Raw genomic sequence first — 23,083 nt, 5'->3', positions numbered from 1 at the left:
GTTTCTGCACTATGATTTACATTTCATACAAGGAATCACCAGAAGCTCTAAAAGCCATAAGATAACAGTCATGAAGTGGCAGGAAGAGGAGCTGGAGGGATGTATGATCTTCAAAAATTATATAAATAATTTTAGATTCCAGTTAAACTGGACCCTATTAGAGAGAGAAAACAAGATTTTTTTTTTTTTTGCTTGTTTGTTTCTGAAACCAACATAATAGGGTACAAAAACTTGTCAGGGATACACATCTGCACACAATAATAACAACCAACAAAACAACCTCACTTCAAATATCAATGTAAAAATCCTAAATAAAATATAACAAAGAAAATTAAGCCAAACTTTAAACAATCTTAGAGCAGAAAAGAGTCTCTCCTCACTTCCTGCTGGGATTCTGGGAAGAAGCAGCCACAACGAGGCTCTGACATCCTCCTGGGTCAACTGCAGTTGAGTTGTACCCAAGTCCTTCCAACATGAACATCATGGAGCTGATTCAGATGACTCCATCTTCTTCAGTGTTGGGCTGAGAAGGAAATGCCCAGAACAGAAAAGCTGACGATGCTACAGAGATCAGCAGATGTGTATGCAGACACTGCCATGTGCCAGGCACTGCCGTACTTTACACGTAACCATTTCTCCATAGTAACCATGCTTTGGGGTTGGTATACTTTCATGACCGTTTTACAGACTTGTACTTTCTATTTGCTCAAGCATTGTGACAACCTGACCTTGTAATGACTCCTCTTGACCCAACGCTCTTTCAAGATGCATGTGATACGTATTTTTATCCTCTGCCTTCTCTAAATATTTTTCTTGGCCACTTTCTCAAAATAGATAGTGATTGGTGTATCTTGCTTTCTTTTCCAGACCCCTTACTGGACATGGGCTGGCCCATGGAGGTTGTCCTCAGGTCAATATCTACTGCAATCATCCGAGGGCTAGAGGTGTGGTCTCAGCGTGTAACGTGGCAGTCCAGGTCTTCTCCACCAACAGGGACCATGAGCAAAGGGCACAGTGACTGGCTTGGCCATGCTTGCTTTGTTGAAAGATGAAGAAGGTAAGACCCCAAAGGGAGACACGGAGCATGTGAGTTCATGTCTACTTCACAGTCTTCCCTTAGCAGCTCAATACTGTGAAGTAGTTGGCTGAACTAGACGTCCAGAACAGAGGACGGCACCCCACCACCGTTTTTCGTCACCACTGAGCCACTGCCAACTTCCCTCCTTCTATCAGTGATACCGTTTCTTCTTTATAAGATCACACTGAGCATTTATATTTTATTAAATCTGAAAGAGCAAACCCAGGCTTCTATCCAGACAATGCTAAAAGAACTGGGGAGTGCTGTGGTAGCCAGGATTGCAGGCCCAAGATTTTAGAAGCTTTGCTCCCTAAAAGAGAGCTTCCATTGCCCCCTCATTGAATACAATTAAGAAATACACCGTGATTTTTACTCAGTAGTTTGGAGAGAGAAATGGGTTTTAGGAATAGGAAGGCATCAGCCATTTTAAATAAAATTCAATTTGTGAATGATTTACCAAGTTTAGAAGGATGTTCTCTCCTGGACCATTTTAGCTACTTCTAGGAGGCAGGTAATTTAAATTCATGAATCTATTCAAAACAGTATTGGGTAAGTTTATCTCTTTTCTAGATAGCTGTCAACTGGTCAATTCATATTCAGTAGATGACCTAAATGAGAGAATAACTAGCAAAAAAAATCCCCTTATCCAGTCCCAAGTAATGCTTCTAGATAATAATAGCCTTGTCAGGAGCACTGCAAATACAATACAAACTTCTAAACAGGGCATCTCTGAGCTAATACATTCTCATTTTGAGTACTTTAGGAACCTGTGGCTAACTTAATGTAGAAACAAACAAGTATTTAAAGGAGTTGTTTGGACCATTTATTCTCAAACACTTAACTGAGAACACAGAGAGTCCATGCCATCGTGGCAATATGAAAACAAGCATATGATCTCCTTTGACGTTTTCTTATTAGCATTACAAATGCAATCGTAAATGAATTAAATCAACTACTTAGAATTAATGCCAATCCCTTAAAATGTCCGTTCTCCTAATGGAGTAAACTGCTTCAAAAAGTTCAGCCACAGTCTACTATAGATGGGACATTCTGTCTTGCTAAAAATTCAAGCAACTTCTGCTTAGAGAGAGTTGTCAAATATGGAATTATTTCCCAAATAAAGGACCCGGGAGATAACTGACACATAGCGAGGCTTTATTTTGTGTATGTGTTAATCGAGGGGACGTTTCTTTATTTTTCTCTTGGAAGATACTGTAGATGCACCTAATACACATAGAGTTCTAATTGATTTGCACTTGTTCTTAATTGAAGACTCATTTAAAAACAAAAACCAAAAAACAGAAACACAGAAATCCATTTCAAAGTTAAGCCTGGAGTGCCCTCTGCTGGTCAGACAAATTAACACTCCTTATAACCCCATATGCCTTGCTCCTCATATACATGTTGAAATTGTTTTTCTGTTTCATATTATTTGGACCACACCAATTACTGATACCCCTCATAACTGCAATCATATGATCAAGAATAGATTTTTTTATAGTAGCCTTTTAAAAGCGATTGCTTCGTGAATGAATAGCTTGTGTAATTTAAAAAGTGTTTTCAAATGATAGGTAAATAGGCAGAATAAAAGACGATGAAAGATGATAGATGATACATAGAGAATAGATGATAGATAAATAGATAGATGATAGATCGACGATAGACAGATAGATGACAGATAGATGATAGATGAATAGATCGATGATAGATTGATAGATGATAGATAATAGATTATAGATAAATAGATGATGATGATAGATAGATGATAGATGATAGATAGATAGATAGATGACAGATAGATGATAGATAGATAGATGATAGACTGACAGAAATGCTGGAGTGATGCTTGTACACACCAAGGAACACGCGATATTGCCAACAAAGCCCCCAGACACCAGGAGAGAGGCATAAAATATTCTTCCTAATAGCCTGTAAGGGAACCCACCGGCTTACACCTTGACCTCAAATTTCTAGGCTCCAGAATTACAAGAGGGGACACATTTCTGTTGTTCTAAGCCACCTAGTGTGTGGTAGTTTCATAAGACAGAGGAACAGATATAAATGCAAAGCTAAAGAAGCAAACTTCCCAGAGCATCACGGTTGAGAAGTTAGGAAGCAAAATGTAGCAAGTGCCACCTGCAGGAGCCTGGCGTGGACTGGAGCCCCGCGGTTGCTACCCACTGGGACACTCCCAGGTGCCTGTGCGTCATCACCACCACTGGCCCAGGACAGACTGGTGCTCCAGAGCAGGGCTCACAGGGTGGAAGGGCAGAGTTCAGATTCAGACTCAGGCCTTTCAGCTCCCGGACTCAAGCTCTACCTCTTCCCCTGGACCGTGCCGCCCTATAGCTCTGGGCTCTGCAAACATGCATGCACGTACACACGTGCACACCGTGCACGTACCACCACAACACACACATGCATGCACACGCAGACATATGTATGTTATAAAGGAGCCAACTCTTTTGTTTTGACTCTGCCTTCTTTAGTTAGAAAGATGTGGGGGAACCACCTGTCGTCTTGTGGGGAGTAGGTGGTAGACGGTACTGACATTGGCAAGGCCAGGTTCTGGCTCTCTGCAGAGACGACCCAGTCTTCCCTGGCTCCATTCACTGAAGGGTGAGGAGCGTAGGCTTTCCGGAACCACGTGGACAAGTTAGTCCCACCGTCCCCGGCTTTACCAGGAGCGGGACCCGGACACTTTCATGGACAGCTGTCTTGTGGGCTGCAGGGCGCCCAGCCTGACTTCCCCGGGACTTCCTTTTGTCCTGTGACACAACCCATGGTGGAGAGGCAATCCCGGTGCCTCCTTCTACGGGTGCAGGGTAAGTGGTCAGATCCTTAATCCACTCTGGGCAGAGTCAGAGGGCAGACATGTGGACAAAATTCAGCCATGCCCCAGGGCCCCGGAGGCTGAGCCCTTGCCTGAGAACCGGAAGGGCAGCTGAGAGCACAGTGGTGTCCTCCCTGTGGGTCTCAGCTCAGGCCCCCCAGGCAGCTCGGTGCCCCCGCAGCTTCCCAGCATGGCCAGACTCCCCCACTCAGCCACACTCTTCTTGGACCTCCTGGGTCCGTGTTGAGGCACCATCTTGGACTGGGAAGGCTTTCACTCGGGCCCCTGCACGAACGCAGGCCAGTGGGTCCAAGGAAGAATCTCATGATCCCGCCATGCACAGGGCTGGCGGTGGGACCACCCAGGACTCAGCCAGCCAATCACTGCGCATGTGCTATGGGGAACGTGGCGGTGCTGGATGCCTATGCGCTCAAGTGCATATAAAGAAGATGGATAAGCTGAACAGCGCACGCCAAAGCGCTGTGCATCCGGAGCCCCACCTCAGGGTGACGTGGAGGGGAGCCCTGAGTATTAAACTAAATTACAGGAAACAGGTGTCTTATTTCTCTCCTTTCTCCCCTGCTATTGAAAAGGCAGTCAGATAAGGAACAAGAAAACCAAAACATTTCTGAATGAATCATAGCAGCCACGTCTTGCGTATACACTCTATCCCAGACACGTGGCAACGGCCTTGCACTCAGGACCTCATTTAAAGCTGAAAATCTTAATGAATTTAGACATTTGTCCAAATAAAGGAATATGTTTTTTCCCTTATGTATTATTATGATATTCTATTATATTTAAAGCATACAGGAAAATATGATGTAATAAAAATGGAAAAAAGGAATTTCAGCAAAGTCTCTAACAAGTATGAGACCCTCAGTAAGTGAGCGGTTTTTATTATGCTTAAGGCAACATGGGAGGGTCCTTCATGTCGCATCTGGTTCCTGTGCCACCAGGGGGCACTGCTGAGCCAAGAAGGGCTTCGTGGTCCTGATGCCTCTTCCGCAGCCTCAGGCAGAAAGATTACCAGGCAAGGGATTTTGTTAGGACCTTAGATCTTTGAAGGTGTCAGGTAGGTGTTTCACTGAAGCCATTTCAACAATTTTTTTTTTTCTAAACAAGATTTCTGGACAATTTTTACTTCGATGGTTTTATTCTTGGTGTTTGTTCAAAGTCATCTCTGAGAGTTACTCTCTTCCATTCCCTAGTTAGCTACTTTTTATTGAAACAAAGTCTTATCATCTTCTTTAGCTGGAACATATAGAGTCTCATCCCTACACATGGAGTTTGGCTTCCCTGGGGCAGACTCCGGTTCTGGGCAAACAGTGCTGAATACAGCTGAGATCCCTGCCCTGTGAGAGCTGCAGGGTCTGGGGTCCTGGAGAGGTGCTTCCCAGAGCCTGGTCAGGGACGCGACACAGAAGACATGAGCCAGAGCAAAGCGGGAGAGCCCACCGAGCTTTCTTGTGACCGGGTCAGACTCTGGCCACCAATGTCATCCCCGCGGGGTACAACAGAGTGGACTTGGGTCTTGGTAGCGGGCCACCTTCCCCAGACCCTGGGCATTCACTGGCCTCCCTCTCTCCTGTCAGGATGTATCTTGTCAATCTATCGTCCTGCTCACTATCAAATTATCTGGAATTAGCATCACAATAAGGCTAGAGTGCGGGAAACACTAGAATCCAGCAAGTAGGCACACATTGTCCTGGGCTTTAACTTCAAGCTCTAAGATTGTACCTCCTGGTTTCTCTGCATCACAGGGGGCCCCACGCTCGACCCTCAGGACGGTTTTGTTATCTGGTTGATCCTGCACTGGTAAGACTGCCTGAGGACAGAGCAGGGGAATGAATGTGTAGAGTCCCATTCCTGTGCTCCGGGCCGTCACCGGTCTCTGCTGTGTTTCCACGAGGATAAGGGGGAGTCGAGGAACAGAGGGGTCAGCCGTGTCCAAAAACAAAACTCAACCCAGTATGTTCTGAAGATCGAACTGCCTTTGTTAAATGATTCATGGATCAGGTGAACACCCATGGAGCATGTAGATGGGAGCTCGGAAGGTTAATATAGAAGGGGAGTAGGCAGAAAAGTTACAAACCCAGGAAAGGATTGCTCCAGACAAGGCAGCTTCCCTTAGCGAGAAAGCCAGGGGTCCCCTCCTGTAGAAGGCCTCATCTTCCTTTGGGGGATGGAGAGGGGCCAGGGGCAGACTCACTGGTGCTGTTGGAAATACTCCCAGCCAACCAGTTAAGACCACATTTCTGCAGGAGGTTAACATGACAATTAGAATATGTGTAAGCCCAGCAAAGGGAGCAAGATGGCGGGGGAACAAGATGGCGGAGGAGCAGGAGACCTGGGTTTCATCCGGTCTCAGGAATTCAGCTGAATAGGGATCAAACCATTCTGAACACCTACGAACTCAACAGGAGACCGAAGAAGAGAGTAGCGACAACTCTCTGAACAGAGAAGCGACCACTTACTGGAAGGTAGGACGTGCGGAGAAGTGAATCCGAGGCGATATTCGGGAGGATAGACGGCGGGGGAGGGGGCCTCCGTCGGCCGCTTCTGGCAAGTGCTAGAGCCGCGGGGCACAAAATCGGACCTTTTCGAAGTCGGCTCCGCGGAGGGACTCGCTCCAGTGGCTAAGCGGGGGGTGGAACCCTCGCGGGACAGTGTGGTCTCAGGACCCTCGGGGTCACAGAAAGACCGGGGGTGCCTGAGTGCGGCAGAGCTCCCAGGGATCGGAGCGGGGAAGCCGGCTGCAGAGACGGAGCCGAGGCGCGGGCTCTCAGCTCGGGGTGGCCATAAACCGTGATCCGCGGCCCAGTCGGGCCACTGCTCCTCCAGCAGGGACCCAACAAGCGGCAGAGCCGGGGAGACTCCCCTTCCTCCCCCGGGAGGAGCGGCGCGGGAGCGCACCGCAGGGATCTGCCGGGTTTGGAGACTCCACACGGGGTCGGGGGCCAGAGATAGAAACGCTCGGTCACAGGCCGGGTGAGCGCGGAGTGCGGCCGGAGACCGGGGACACGGGAGTGACTGCTTTTCTCTGGGGGCGCACTGAGGAGCGGGGCCCCGAGTTCTCAGCTGCTCCGGGCGGAGAATGGGAGGCCACCATGTTCACCCTGGTCCTCCAAAGCTGTACCGAGAGCTTACAGGGAACAAAAAAGCTCCTGAGAGCAAACCCGAGCAGCTTGCTTAGCCCAGACCGACAAGGGCGGGGCAATTCCGCCTCCGGCAAAGACATTTGGGAACCACGGCAACAAGCCCCTCCCCAAGAGGATCAGCACGAACAGCCAGCAAGCCAAGACCAAGTTTACCGATCAAGGAGAACGGGAGACCTCCAGCGCTAGGGGAAAACTGCACATAGAATTCATGGCTTTTTTACCATGATTCTTTAGTCTTTCAAAGTCAATTTTTTTAACTGTCTTTTTTTTTTGAATTTTTCTTTTTCCCTTTTTCAACCAACATCTTATCAATCCCTTTTTTATTTATTTTTTTATACAGTTTTTTTTTTAAGATTTTATTTATTTGAGAGAGAGAGAATGAGAGACAGAGAGCACGAGAGGGAAGAGGGTCAGAGGGAGAAGCAGACTCCCTGCTGAGCAAGGAGCCCAATGCGGGACTCGATCCCGGGACTCCAGGATCAAGACCTGAGCTGAAGGCAGTCGCTTAACCAACTGAGCCACCCAGGCGCCCAATCCCTTTTTTAAAAAAACATTTTTTTTTTCATTTTTAGAGTCATATTCTATCCCTTCATAGTAGTTACCCGTATTTTTGGCATATGTATATGTAAGTTGTTCTCTCTTTAAACTTTTGAGATATAGTTTCTTCTAACAGATCAAATATACCAGAAATCTCTAGTGTATGGCTTTGCCCTAGTCTCCTCCCTGATCATATTCTCTCCCCCTTTTTTCTTTTTTTTTCTTTCTTTTTAAAAAAAAATCCTCTTCTTTTTTTTAAACAACTTCTTATCAATTCCTTTTATAAATTTTTTTATGCTTTTCATCTTTACAGTCATATTCCATCCTTTCATCGTATCAACCCTTATTTTGTACATATATAAGTCTTTCTTTCTTTAAAATTTTGGGAGGCACTTTCTTCTAATAGACAAAAATACACCCAAAATCTAGTGTGTGGCACTGATTATGCACCAGCCTGATCATATTTGATCATATTCTGTTTTTTTGTTTTGTTTTGTTCTGTTTTTGTTTTGTTTTTATCTATTTCTTTTTCTTTATTTTTCTCTTCCTTTTTTCTTTCTTTCCCTTTCTTATCCCCTGGTTTCAGGTCTTTTCTGATTTCTTTAGAGTACATTTTCTGGGGATGTTGTTAACCTCTTAGCATTTTCTTCTCTCATTGATCTATTCTCCTCTGGACAAAATGAAAAGACGGAAAAAATCACCTCAACTAAAAGAACAAGAGGTAGCACCGTCTGCCAGGGACCTACTCAATACGGACATTAGTGTGAAGTCGGACCTAGAGTTCAGAATCATGAATTTAAGGATACTAGCTGGGCTTCAAAAAAGCATGGAAGTTATTAGAGACACCCTTCCTGGAGAAATAAAAGAACTAAAATCTAGCCAAATTAAAATCAAAAAGGCTGTTAATGAGGTGCAATCAAAAATGGGGGCACTAACTGCTAGGATAAATGAGGCAGAAGAGAGAATCAGTGGTATAGAAGACCAAATGATGGAAAATATAGAAGCTTAGAAAAAGAGAGATAAACTACTACTGGATCACGAGGGCAGAATTCGAGAGATAAGTGATACGATAAGAAAAAACAACATTAGAATAATTGGGATCCCAGAAGAAGAAGAAAGACAGAGAGGAGCAGAAGGTATACTGGAGCAAATTATAGCAGAGAACTTCCCTAATGTGGGGAAAGAAACAGGCATCAAAATCCAGGAGGCACAGAGAACCCCTCTCAAAATCAATAAAAATAGGTCAACACCCTGACATCTAATAGTAAAACTTACGAGTCTCAGAGACAAAGAGAAAATCCTGAAAGCAGCTCGGGAGAAGAGAATGTAACCTATAATGGTAGAAACATTACATTGGCAACAGACCTATCAACAGAGACCTGGCAGGCCAGAAAGGACTGGCATGATATCTTCAGAGCACTAAACGAAAAAAGTATGTAGCCAAGAATACTATATCGAGCAAGGCTGTCATTGAAAATAGAAGGAGAGATAAAAATCTTAAAGGACAAACAAAACTAAAGGAATTTGCAAACACGAAACCAACCCTCCAAGAAATATTGAAAGGGGTCCTCTAAGCAAAGAGAGAGCCTAAAAGCAGCATAGACCAGAAAGGAACACAGACAATATACAGTCACAATCACCTTACAGGCAATACAATGGCACTAAATTCATATCTTTCAATAGTTACCCTGAATGTAAATGGGCTAAATGCCCCAATCAAAAGACACAGGCTACCAGATTAGATTAAAAAACAAGACCCATCGATATGCTTTCTGCAAGAGATTCATTTTAGACCCCAAGACACCCCCAGATTGAAAGTGAGGGGGTGGAAAACAATTTACCATGCTAATGGACACCAAAAGAAAGCTGGGGTGGCAATCCTTATATCAGACAAATTAGATTTTAAACCAAAGACTGTAATAAGAGATGAGGAAGGACACTATATCCTACTTAAAGGGTCTATCCAACAAGAAGATCTAACAATTGTAAATATCTATGCCCTAACATGGGAGCAGCCAATTATATAAGGCGATTAATAACAAAAGCAAAGAAACACATTGACAACAATATAATAATAATGGGGGACTTTAACACCCCCCTGATTGAAATGGATAGTTCATATAAGCAAAAGACCAACAACGAAATAAAGATTTTAAAAGACACACTGGACCAAATGGACTTCACAGACATATTCAGAACATTCCATCCCAAAGCAATGGAATACACATTCTTCTCCAGTGTCCATGGAACATTCTCCAGACTAGATCACATCCTAGGTCACAAATCAGGTCTCAACCGGTACCAAAAGATTGGGATTATTCCCTGCATATTTCCAGACCACAGTGCTTTGAAACTAGAACTCAATCACAAGAGGAAAGTCAGAATGAACTCAAATATATGGAGGCTAAAGAGCATCCTGCTAAAGAATGAATGGGTCAACCAGGAAATTAAAGAAGAATTAAAAAAAATTCATGGAAACCAATGAAAATGAAAACACAACGGTTCAAAATCTTTGGGATACAGCAAAGGCAGTCCTGAGAGGAAAGTATATAGCAATACAAGCCTTTCTCAAGAAACAAGAAAGGTCTCAAATACACAACCTAACCCTACACCTAAAGGAGCTAGAGAAAAAAAGAGCAAATAAAGCCTAAACCCAGCAGGAGAAGAGAAATAATAAAGATCAGAGCAGAAATCAATGAAATAGAAACCAAAAGAACAGTAGAACAGATCAACGAAACTAGGACCTGGTTCTTTGAAAGAATTAATAAGATTGATAAACCCCTGGCCAGACTGATCAAAAAGGAAAGAGAAAGGACCCATATCAACAAAGTCATGAATGAAAGAGGAGAGATCACAACCAACACCAAAGAATTACAAACAATTATAAGAACATATTATGAGCCACTCTATGCCAGCAAATTAGATAACCTGGAAGAAATGGGCGCATTCCTAGAGATGTATCAACTACCAAAACTGAACCAGGAAGAAATAGAAAACCTGAACAGACCTATAAACACTAAGGAAATTGAAGCAGTCATCAAAAATCTCCCATGAAACAAAAGCCCAGGGCCAGATGGCTTCCCAGGGGAATTCTACCAAACATTTAAAGAAGAATTAATACCTATTCTCCTGAAACTGTTCCAAAAAATAGAAATGAAAGGAAAACTTCCAAACTCGTCTTTTGAGTCCATCAATACCTTGATCCCCAAACCAGACAAAGACCCCATCAAAAGGAGAATTACAGACCAATATCCTTGATGAACATGGATGCCAAAATTCTCACCAAAACACTAGCCAATAGGATCCAACAGTACATTAAAAGGATTATTCACCACGACCGACTGGAATTTATCCCTGGGCTTCAAGGTTGGTGCAACATCCGCAAATCAATCACTGTGATACAATACATTAACAAAAGAAAGAACAAGAGTCATATGATCCTCTCAATAGATGCAGAAAAAGCCTTTGACAAAGTCCAGCATTTTTTCTTGATCAAAACTCGTCAGAGTATAGGGATAGAGGGTACATACCTCAGTATCATAAAAGCCATCTATGAAAAACCTTCAGCGAATATCATTCTCAATGGGGAAAAACTGAGAGCTTTCCCCCTATGTTCAGGAACGAGGCAGGGATGTCCACTATCACCACTGCGACTCAACAGAGTATTAGAAGTCCTAGCCACAGCAATCAGACAACAAAAAGAAATCAATGGCATCCAAATCGGCAAGAAGAAGTCAAACTCTCACTCTTTGCAGATGATATGATACTTTAGGTGGAAAACCCAAAAGGCTCCTCCCCAAAACTGCTAGAACTCATGCAAGAATTCAGTAAAGTGGCAGGATATAAAATCAATGCACAGAAATCCGTGGCATTCCTATACACCAAGAACAAGACAGAAGAGAGAGAAATTAAGTAGTCAATCCCATTACAGTTGCACCCAAAACCATAAGATACCTAGGAATAAATCTAACCAAAGAGGCAAAGCATCTGTACTCAGAAAACTATAAAATACTCATGAAAGAAATTGAGGAAGACACAAAGAAATGGAAAAACGTTCCATGCTCATGGATTGGAAGAACAAATGTTGTGAAGATGTCAATGCTACCTAGAGCAATCTACACATTCAATGCAATCCCCATCAAAATACCATCCACTTTTTTCAAAGAAATGGAACAAATAATCCTAAAATTTGTACGGAACCAGAAAAGACCCTGAATAGCCAGAGGAATCTTGAAAAAGAAAAGCAAAGCTGGTGGCATCACAATTCCGGACTTCCAGCTCTATTACAAAGCTGTCATCATCAAGACAGTATGATACTGGCACAAAAACAGACGCATAGATCAATGGAACAGAATCGAGAGCCCAGAAATGGACCCACCACTCTATGGCCAACTAATCTTTGATAAAGCAAGAAAGAATGTCCAATGGAAAAAAGACAGTCTCTTCAACAAATGGTGTTGGGAAAATTGGACAGCCACATGCAGAAGAATGAACCCGGACCATTTCCTTACACCACACACAAAAATAGACTCCAAATGGTTGAAAGACCTAAACGTGAGACAGGAGTCCATCAAAATCCTAAGGGAGAACACAGGCAGCACCCTCTTCGACCTCAGCCGCAGTAACTTCTTCCTAGAAACATCGCCAAAGGCAAGGGAAGCAAGGGCAAAAATGAACCATTGGGATTTCATCAAGATAAAAACTTTTGCACAGCAAAAGGAACAGTCAACAAAACCAAAAGACAACCGACAGAATGGGAGAAAATATTTGCAAATGACATATCAGATAAAGGGCTAGTATCCAAAATCTATAAAGAACTTATCAAACTCAACACCCAAAGAACAAATAATCCAATCAGGAAATGGGCAGAAGACATGAACAGACATTTCTACAAAGAAGACATCCAAACGGCCAACAGGCACATGAAAAAGTGCTCAACATTGCTTGGCATCAGGGAAATCCAAATCAAAACCTCAATGAGATACCACTTCACACCAGTCAGAATGGCTAAAATGAACAAGTCAGGAAACGACAGATGTTGGCGGGGATGTGGAGAAAGGGGAACCCTCCTACACTGTTGGTGGGAATGCAAGCTGGTGCAACCGTTCTGGAAAACAGTATGGAGGTTCCTCAAACAGTTGAAAATAGAGCTACCATACGATCCAGCAATTGCATTACTGGGTATTTACCCTGAAGATACAAATGTAGGAATCCGAACGGCTACGTGCACCCCAATGTTTATAGCAGCAATGTCCACAATAGCCAAACTCTGGAAAGAGCCAAGATGTCCATCGACAGATGAATGGATAAAGAAGAGGTGGTATATATACACAATGGGATATTATGCAGCCATCAAAAGGAATGAGATCTTGTCATTTGCAACGACGTGTCTGGAACTGGAGTGTGTTATGCTGAGTGAAATAAGTAAATCAGAGAAAGACATGTATCATATGACCTCACTGATATGAGGAATTCTTAATCTCAGGAAACAAACTGAGGGTTGCTGAAGTGGTGGGGGGTGGGAGGGATGGGGTGGCTGGGTGATAGACATTGGGGAGGGTATGTGCTATGGTGTGTGCTGTGAACTGTGCAAGACTGTTGAATCACAGATCTGTACCTCTGAAACAAATAATGCAACATATATTAAGGGAAATAAAAAGAAGATAGCAGGAGGGGAAGATTGAAGGGGTGGAAATCGGAGGGGGAGATGAACCATGAGAGACGATGGACTCTGAAAAACAAACTGAGAGTTCTGGAGGGAAGGGGCATGGGAGGATGGGTTAGCCTGGTGATGGGTATTCAAGAGGGCATGTTTTGCGTGGAGCACTGGGTGTTATGCACAAAGAATGAATCATGGAACATTACATCAAAAACTAATGATGTAATGTATGGTGATTAACATAACAATTTAAAAATTTAAAGAAAATATGTGTAAGCCCTTTTTGGGGATGTGGACTAAGTGATGTCACTTTGGTGCCTGTGGTTTTCTTCTGTTTAATAGTTGTAAGGCGGCAATGGCAGAGGACACACTAGGGAAGGCAGATCAGAGGAAGACAAGTCAGGACGGCTGAGAGACCCACAGCCAGAGGGGTGAGTGCACCCGGGGACCTCCCCAGCCCCTGCCACAGCTCTGAGACCCCACTACGTGACTGGTACCCCAGTCCTGCCCCATCGCTCCCGCCTCAGGAGGATGGAGGCAAGTCTGAGCCCCTCCCATCCCAGGGTAGCGAATTTCTACTGTCAATCGTGTTGCTCTTCTGCGTCAGAGGCCTGCAGGTCGGTAAGAACAACCTACAGCCGTCCTCTGAGGAGCGTGATTCAGCTGCCTTGAGACTGGGGGGCTAGACTCACCACCTGTTCAAGTCAGGTGACAGGGAGTCACTAGCCTCCAGGCAGGTGAGGACATCCTGATTTGAGCCCAGGAATTAGGACCAACAAGGTTTTGAGTGTCATCTCAACTTCCTGAGAGCAGGTTACACCCATGTGTAACCCGGGATCCCCGCCTGTGGGGGACAGCACCCGCTGGGCTTTGGGACAGACCCCAGCGATCCTGGCTGGGTCATTCCTTCTCTCCTTGCACAGGACTGGGCTTCCTGCTTCCAAGCCCCTGTGGGTCTACACGCATGGGGAGGCTCCAGCCTTGTCCTCCACCAACGTGGGATGAGGCGCCAGAGCCTAATCCCACCCCGACTTCCAACAAGGAAACTCATATGTGAAATTCGACTATTTCTTCCTGTGACATTGGCTCCCATTTACCATTTTATTTAGGATTTTTACTTCAGTCTTCCTAAGCGTTATGAGTCTGTGGTGTTCCTGTGTGTGCATGCGCACGTGCGTGTGTGGGTCTGTGCACTTTGTGTCTTCATCAGGTGTGGATTTCAGTGTTCTACTTGCTTGATAAAAATAATAGAAAGTTTCCCTTTGTTTCTTGTGCTCTGAAACAAGGTTTGATCATGGAGCCCCTGGTTTTGTCTCTAAGGTGTGGATACACCCCTCCCTGAGATGACCTGGTTCTGGTAGCTTCCTGGTATCATTTCATGTAGACTTTCTTTATTTCCTCTATGGAAATCAACCATTGTAAGCTTTCTATCGCTACTGACGTCAAATGAGGTAAACTATATTTTCCTAAGAAATTGCCCATTTAACCTAGCCTTTCAATGGGGTTGCCTAATAGTATGAAAGCAGTATTTTATGATTTTTAATTGGCTCCACATCATTCTCCCTCTGTCCTTTCTTATTTTGAATATTTGGGGATCCTCCTAATTACTATACCTTGTGTCTTGTCAACCTCGTTATTTCTTTCAAAGAATCATGCATTTGATTTATTAATTTTATCCGCTCCTTCCTTTACTATTTGACTCATCTCTACATCATTAATTTCGTATTGTATCTTTGCCATTTTCTCCCGGTGCTTTCTTTCGCGTTACCTTGTTGTGATTTTTCTAGTTTTCTGATTTGGAGATTTAATTCAGTTACTTTATTCTTTCATTTCTTATTAATATAGGTGCGTAGTGCCATGAATTTCTCTCTCTCTCTCTCTGTTTTAAAAGTATTCCATAGAGTATGAAATGCATGTTTTTCTATTATGTTTCAGGGATTCTGAAAGATCTGTGTATTGTACCTTTTGACCAAGAATTATTTAATTAAAATTATTTTCATTTCCAGGGGAAATAACTGTTCTCCGGGAGGGGTGGTGATTTTTACTCACGAGTAATTATGATCAGCAAGTATTGCTCATAACATTTATAACTTATGGAATATATACTTTCCATACCCACTAACACTTGATAATGTTTTGTAAATGCTGTATTTTCACTTTAGAAAACATTCTATATTCTATATTATGAATGTGTACTGTTTGATATTTGTCTAAAACAGTTTCTTTTTTCTTATTACCTACTTCATTAAAATTAGTCTGTGACTTTCCTGGTACTTTTTTTTTTTTTTTTTTGCTTTATTGACACGATTCAGGTCCTTCTAAATGTATGACTGCAGGAACACTCTGTAGGGGAGGAATTGTATTAGTTGTCGACTCTTGTATAACGAGTTACCTCAAATCTGAGCAGTTAAAACCACAACGTGATATAGCCAGGCCCCGTCACTCCGGCCTCCCCCAGGCTACGGTCACTCGGTCACTTCAAGGCCCAGCTAGGGGTCATCCAAGCCATCCGTGACTGTGGGCTCTCGCATGCCCTGGTCACTCAGGTGGTCCAATTGTGGAAGACACCCACAACCAGCCTCCTCAACCCTGTGGAACAAAGCGTGACATTAAGCCACAGTTGCAGGGATGTGGTTTAGCACCGAGGCATGCTTTATTTCTGGTTCCCTCGACTTCCAGCAGACCTATCCTGGGGAGCACCTGGGAGGTGGGCACAGCCCTGACCTGCAAAACTCCTTGCCTGGACACACACACACACACACACACACACACACACACAGATGTATTCACAGACACCTGTGCACACTCATGGACATGCACACACACTCAAACACTTGATGCACTCACACACAGGCACACATATGGAGAGACTCATGCACAGACACACGCACACACGCACACACGCACACACATTCAGGAACACACACACGCTCAGGAACACTCACACATACTCACATATGTGACAGGTGTTGCCCAGGCCAGAAGAAACCAGGCTTTCTCATAGTTTCCTACCTGCCAGCTTCTCGTCCTGTTTCTAGTCACTATTTTACCAAAAGTCTGGAGTCTCATCGTCACACCTGACATAACCATTTGAAGCTTTTACCCACAGCAGATCCAGCCTGCTCCTGTCCTCGAACATGGGGAGGTGGGCTGTGCTGCCCGTGGTCACGTGTCTCAGAATGACACCTACCACCTGCCAAGTCCTATGGCTCACCATCTCTAGAGCTCTCTGAGTCGGCCAGCCTTGCTCATCTCCCAAAAAATAACCCGAGAGGGTCTGAGCAGACACTGCCAGGAGGCTCCGTCTGGACCAGCCCTTGTCACTGGCAGTACCTCCAGCCTGTCCAACAGGTGGGCAGTTTCTAGTGTGGCCTCAGCTCAACTTCTTCTCCACCAGCCACGGGGCTGGGGCCCTCCATGCGTCGCATCACGGCTGTCCTAGGCATCCTGGGAAAATGTAGGGTCACGGCCACCGACACTCCGCCCTCCGCATATGCACCACATATGCACTTCCCTCACACCTGAAGCTAAACCTCAAGGTGCGCCAGGGTCTCCAATGTGTGTGTCCTGCAAGGGAGGGAATGGATGGAAAGACAGGGTATGGGGCCTTCCACATTTCTCCTCGACATGTGAGGACTGTCCCAGGATGTTAAGCCCTGTCCTTCCTGCGAGTACTATTATTATCACTATGTCTTATTAGAGTGAGCTTGAAATTTTGCTCGAGCCATGCAAGAGTTTTAAACGGTCTCCAAAACCACAGTTGCTGCTCTGGAAGAAAAAGGGCCAGAAGTTACCACGACATGAGCCCAGTAATTCTGCCTGGAGAGTGCCCCTGGAACTGATCGTCAGTGAGAACGGATAAATGTGAGCACCAACAGTCATTTCACCCAGACTGACAGGAAGGAGCAGGATTTGCAGCACGGCTTGCGCTTGAGGTGGGCGAAGGCCACATTTGTCTCTGAATCAATGAGCAGTACAACAGGGTCTCGCTCAGTGTCCTGCACGTCCATCTCACTCAGATGGCCGTGTTTCAATCCTAAACCTGCACCAGCCTCGGGTACGCATGCCCCTGGAGTTGGGTGTGACGTTTCTTGGTTCTGCATCCAATCCTCACGGCCAGGTGGCAGATGTGACTAAAAATGATCCTCACCATATCATGGTGAGAAGAACAATTAACAAATGCAAACTTAAAAATTAGAGACTTAATTTCTACAGAAAAGCAAAGTCATGCTCCCGCATACCGCTCCCTCCAAATGAGTTAATCTGGTAAAGTGTTAGCTGAGCTTGAGTCCCTGATGTGCAAGGTGAGCGTGTTTGAATCCACACAAGCAGGGGCTGTCTGTGGATGAAGGATGCTTCTGCTAACAGGACCACTGTGACAAATTTGTGATGATTTGAAGACAAAGAGTAAACACTACTTAACTTCTTGTTTAATAAAAATAAATACATGTGCAACCTTGGTGTCCATCCACTCTCCTGGTCCTGAGGTGGAATAATGCCCCCTGAATGTCCTCGTCCAGATATCAAACGGTGTGGTCTTCATATGTCACATTGCTGTCATTGCAGGCCCCCATCACTCTGTTCTCCTGGTGCCCTGGGAGACAGAGCAGGTGGGGGCCCCCCTCAAGCATGTGTGTTTTCCTCTCCGGGATCAGCGCTGGATGCCTTGTGTGTGCAAATCTCCAAGTGAGGCCTCACTTTTCCCCCTGTCCTGTCAGTGTGGCTCCTTGAGGTGACATTGGACAGAGAGGGGCATGTATCATTCGTGAGATTTATAAAGGTCATCCCCTCCTACCCTGACATTCTATCCACGTCTGCAGGAATCCACAAGGATCACCAGCTCAGGGTGCCTGGGCAGCCCGGAGTCCGGTTCAGCTGGATGACGTCTCAGCCACACAGCGGGTGACATCTGGGCACTGGCTGTGAACCCCGGAAATGTTGGGCTTCAGTGCTATTCCGCTTGTCTCTCACTGCATAACAAATTCCTCTCACCCGGTGGCACGCAGCCCAAACCATGTCATCATGCTCACGGATTCTTTGGGCCAGGAGCTTGCACAGGGCGCCAAGGGCTGGCTGGCAGAGATGAATCTGTGGCCTCAGCTGGGAAGCCGTGGAGGCCTGGCGTCGTCTGCCGATTCCCTCTCCTACGAGGCTGGTGCAGGGACAGACCTCCCTCCCCATGTGACCTGGCTTCTGTGAGTGTCCCGAGACCATCCTCAAAGAACCAAACCCCTTTAAAGATCTCAGCTCAGAGGCTCTGCCACACCTTCTTGATGGAAGGGGACAGAAGCTCAGCCTGCTTAGAGGGGAGGGAAACAGAGGCCAGTTCTCCATGGAAGGACTGTCTAAGGGCTGTGACCATTGTTGAAAGCCATGTCCTTTTAGCAGCTTATCAACGTGCCTACCCGCAAGGATGGGGCGTCCAGTCTCCCGTATTCAGGGGGCTGCATCCAGGCTGTGTGCCTGCTTCAACCTCAGGTACGCCACAGAGGTGGGGGTGTGCATTTTGTCACCAATAATGCAACATATTTAGAACACAGGGTTTCAGCTTCCACTGTGCTCATGTGCAGTGAGGGGCCGGGAGCTTCAACTGAGGGGTATGGATTATCTCCTCCCAACTCCTGTGTTCTGTCATACTGGCGCAGAAAGATAACTGGCTGAAGCCCCAGACGCCACCATTCTTGCCTCCTCCAGTTCTGGGGAAGAGGGATGAGCTGGGGTGACAGCGCCAAGCCGGTGATGGGTGCTCAGAGCCCAGCCCCCAGCCCAGCTCGAAACCAGTTGCCCGCACACCTCATTCTGTTCCAGTGACGGCCTCCCAGGGACCGTCAATTCCCCAGGGGTGACCCCGTCTCGCAGGTGGCTCTGCACCCTGGCGCGCAGCCCAGGGACCTGCCAGGCCCACGCCACTCTGATGACCCCTCCTCGTGAAGCCATCAGTCAACGTGGACCAGAATGAGACAGAACTGTTCTACCAGCGTGGGGACCGTGGTTTCGGAAAGGCAGGCAGGTCCTCATCCCCTGCGAGCTCCCTGAGAGCTGTTAGATCCTCAAACACTCAGTCCCTGTCCCAACCCAACCCTGTGGCCAGAGTCCCCCTCTGTCTCCTCCGCATCCTGCAGGCGCCAGCCCCTCTCAAGGTTACCCTGAGCCTGGCCTCTGAGCAGACCCAAGGGTGTAAAATAAAGAAGCTTCCAGATGAAGATCCTGCTAAGCAGGGGTTTTGAGCTGCAAAGTGTTTAGGGAAAGGTGGGTGGTGCTTTCAAACACGCATTCGGACAGACCACCCAGAGCTGCCCGGAGACACGTCAGGATCTCTGGCAGTTTTCTGAGTTTGGCCACAAGTGTCTGTGCAGAAAAAGTGCTATTCTCATCTCAAAGGGGGGGCAGGGGGGGGCAGGCTGCTGAGATGCCAGCGGGCCCACCCACATCAAAGACAGGCTACACTCAGGACACGGGCGCTGTGGTCGCCCAGACCTCGTGGAAGTCAGCTCGGCTGCCCACCCCTGGGGACCACCTACTGCAGCCTCCGGGTCACCCCTCCTCCTGAGCAGACCCTCGTGGCCCTGTTGTGGGTTCAAGCGACCATCCTGAACAAGGGCTGGCACTGAGTGCAAGTTTTGCCACAGTGGGCTCTGAAGTTAAGGGTGCCGTGCCAGGGCCTGGAGCAGGGTCACCATCCATCCACTCCAGCAGCTCTGGAGACAGGAATCAATAATCCCCAGGACCGCTGAGCCCAAAGCCTGTGCCCTTCCCATGTAAGAAAGTGCCCCTCGGGGCGTGGCACGGTGGGGTGTGCCCACAGCGGGCACCCCAGCCCACCGACCTCGCTCATGCCAGGGGACATCCTCCCGCTCCACAGTGCAGGAAACACTTGCTGTTCTGGAAATGTGACTCCCAGGCTTGAGATAATCCGAAGGTGGGCTTGATACACCATGTTGAAAGAGACTGGGAAGGATGGGAAGGCATCAACAAAGAAAAATACAAATAATAAAAATGCCTGCTTTCCTCTTTCTGCCTGTTATGGTTTATTTGATCTTTTCATTAAATACATCATTTTTATTTAATGTTATATTTTCTTTATTTTATTTTTCCACCTTTTGACCTTTTACTTAAATTTTTTTAACCTCCACTCACCTGAAGCAAAAGTGACCTCCAGGCATTTGCACATTCATTTTCAGAGACGGTCTCTCTCCCACTGCACACGTGTGACACGCTCAGCCAGGTCTACCATCCACACTCGGACTCAAGCGCAGGAAACCTCTGACTCATTTGTGCATAGGCATCCCTTGGTAACTTTGAACTTTGCAACTGTTTTCCTTGCCATGGAAAGAACCTTGGGTAATTGGTGTGTGCTTTGTCCAGGACTCAGATGGAGCTCGGGAGCAGAGCTCACTGCTGCCGGGAGTTGGTGGGATGTGTGAATAGTGTCTGTACCCACTGGACCCTGAATCAAAATTTGCTATTTGCTGTTATTAGCTGACTTAGAACTTTTCTCTCTCTCTCTCTCCCTTTTTCCAAGTCTTTAACTTCCCATTTGTAAATGTTTCTTTCTCTCTCCTCTCTTTTAATCAGAAAGTTTCTATTTGGAAAAGGAGCTTTGAAATTATTGCTTTCCTTTACAGGAGATAGCCAGCAATGCCCCCTCCTACAGCCCTGCCCAATGGAGGAGGCTGTTAATGCACCCCGCAAACCATTCTGGGGTTATTATGGCGCCCGGATGAAGAATGCTCGCCAGAGCCTTTCCGTCCTCCATGGGATCAGGGCCGGCCCCTGACAGAGCCCTTGGTGGTCTCTCTCTCTCCTTCCTCTCTGCAAAGAAATGTCCAGCCCAGCCTTCTCATACCCCAGTGCTTCCTCCAAAAGCCCAAGCTCACAAGTGTGTGGGGCCACAAATCCTGCGGGCCCTGCTCTTCCTCTCTGGAGGACTTGGCACTGTCAGCTGGCGGGTGGATGAGGAGGGGTGTTCTCCCACCCACGCCCTGTGTCTCTGCTCATGCTCTCTCTCCGTGGCACCCTGTGCTTTTCTTCTTTCTCCAAGTCCTGTTTCTCTCTGGGAACTTGACCCCCAGCAGAGATTCACTTCAGCCCCTTGCTTGATTCCAAACAGAAGGTGACAAGGGAGCAAGTGAAACATAAATCAGGAGTGCTGCAAAAATTTGACAGAGAAGTTGAATTCCTACAAAAGCAGCCTGACCTGTCTCATCTTTAAATATTTTTATTAAGTGAACTATTATTTTATTGATTGATTGATTGATTGATTGATTGATCAGAGAGAGAGAGAGCAAAAGCAGGGGGAGCCACAAGCAGAGGGACAAGCAGGGGACTCGATCCCAGGGCCCTGAGATCCTGACCTGAGCTGAGGGCAGAAACTTAACTGGCTGAGCCCCCACGTGTCCCTAAGGGAACTACATTTTGCAAGGTTTCAAAGAAATTCCATGGACCTGCCCTGCTTCTTTCTGCAGCCACATATCTCCTTGTCGGCTGAGCGTGGTGACTGGCTAGAGACAACCGGCCCCCGCCAAATGGCAGGGCGGGGTGTGTGGGGAGCACTCTGGTCCACGGCAGGGTGGGGTGTGTGGGGAGGACTCTGGTCCACGGCAGGGCGGCGGGGTGTGGGGAGGACTCTGGTCCACGGCAGGGTGGGGGGGGTGTGGGGAGGACTCTGGTCCACGGCAGGGGAGGACTCTGGTCCACGGCAGGGGGGGGGGGGTGTGGGGAGGACTCTGGTCCACGGCAGGGCGGGGGGGGTGGGGAGGACTCTGGTCCACGGCAGGGCGGGGTGTGTGGGGAGGACTCTGGTCCACGGCAGGGCGGGGTGTGGGGAGGACTCTGGTCCACGGCAGGGCGGGGTGTGGGGAGGACTCTGGTCCACAGCAGGGCGCGGTGTGGGGAGGACTCTGGTCCACGGCAGGGCGCGGTGTGGGGAGGACTCTGGTCCACGGCAGGGTGGGGGGGTGGGGAGGACTCTGGTCCACGGCAGGGCGGGGTGTGGGGAGGACTCTGGTCCACGGCAGGGCGGGGGTGTGTGGGGGGAGGACTCTGGTCCACGGCAGGGCGGGGGTGTGTGGGGGGAGGACTCTGGTCCACGGCAGGGGGGGGGTGTGTGGGGAGGACTCTGGTCCACGGCAGGGCGGGGTGTGTGGGGAGGACTCTGGTCCACGGCAGGGCGGGGGGGGTGGGGAGGACTCTGGTCCACGGCAGGGCGGGGGGGTGGGGAGGACTCTGGTCCACGGCAGGGCGGGGGGGTGGGGAGGACTCTGTTCCACGGCAGGGTGGGGGTGTGGGGAGGACTCTGGTCCACGGCAGGGTGGGGGGGTGTGGGGAGGACTCTGGTCCACGGCAGGGGAGGACTCTGGTCCACGGCAGGGTGGGGGGGTGTGGGGAGGACTCTGGTCCACGGCAGGGCGGGGGGGGTGGGGAGGACTCTGGTCCACGGCAGGGCGGGGGGGGTGGGGAGGACTCTGGTCCACGGCAGGGCGGGGGGTGGGGAGGACTCTGGTCCACGGCAGGGCGGGGTGTGGGAGATTGGACACTCCCCTCTCTGAAGGGCAGTGTTCTGTCGGGCAATGGGCAGCAACAGACGCTGACTACCTGTCGGCGCAGAGAAAGCACATTTTCGGATCTCAAGAGAATGGAGGGCTCAAGAGGCAGAACCCTGGTGATGCCCAGCTTGTGGGTGTGCCCCAAGTTAACTAAAATAAGGGGCAGAAAGCCCCACCCCAGAGGCAACATCTACAGATGCTGACAGATGACTGGGCACGGGGCCACACAGGTGCACGCACCCCCAACCGCCCTTCTTTGTCTTCTTCAGG

This window comes from Zalophus californianus, chromosome 5 (assembly GCF_009762305.2).
Source record: "Zalophus californianus isolate mZalCal1 chromosome 5, mZalCal1.pri.v2, whole genome shotgun sequence".
Lineage (NCBI taxonomy): Eukaryota > Metazoa > Chordata > Mammalia > Carnivora > Otariidae > Zalophus > Zalophus californianus.
This window is presented reverse-complemented; position numbering follows the sequence as displayed.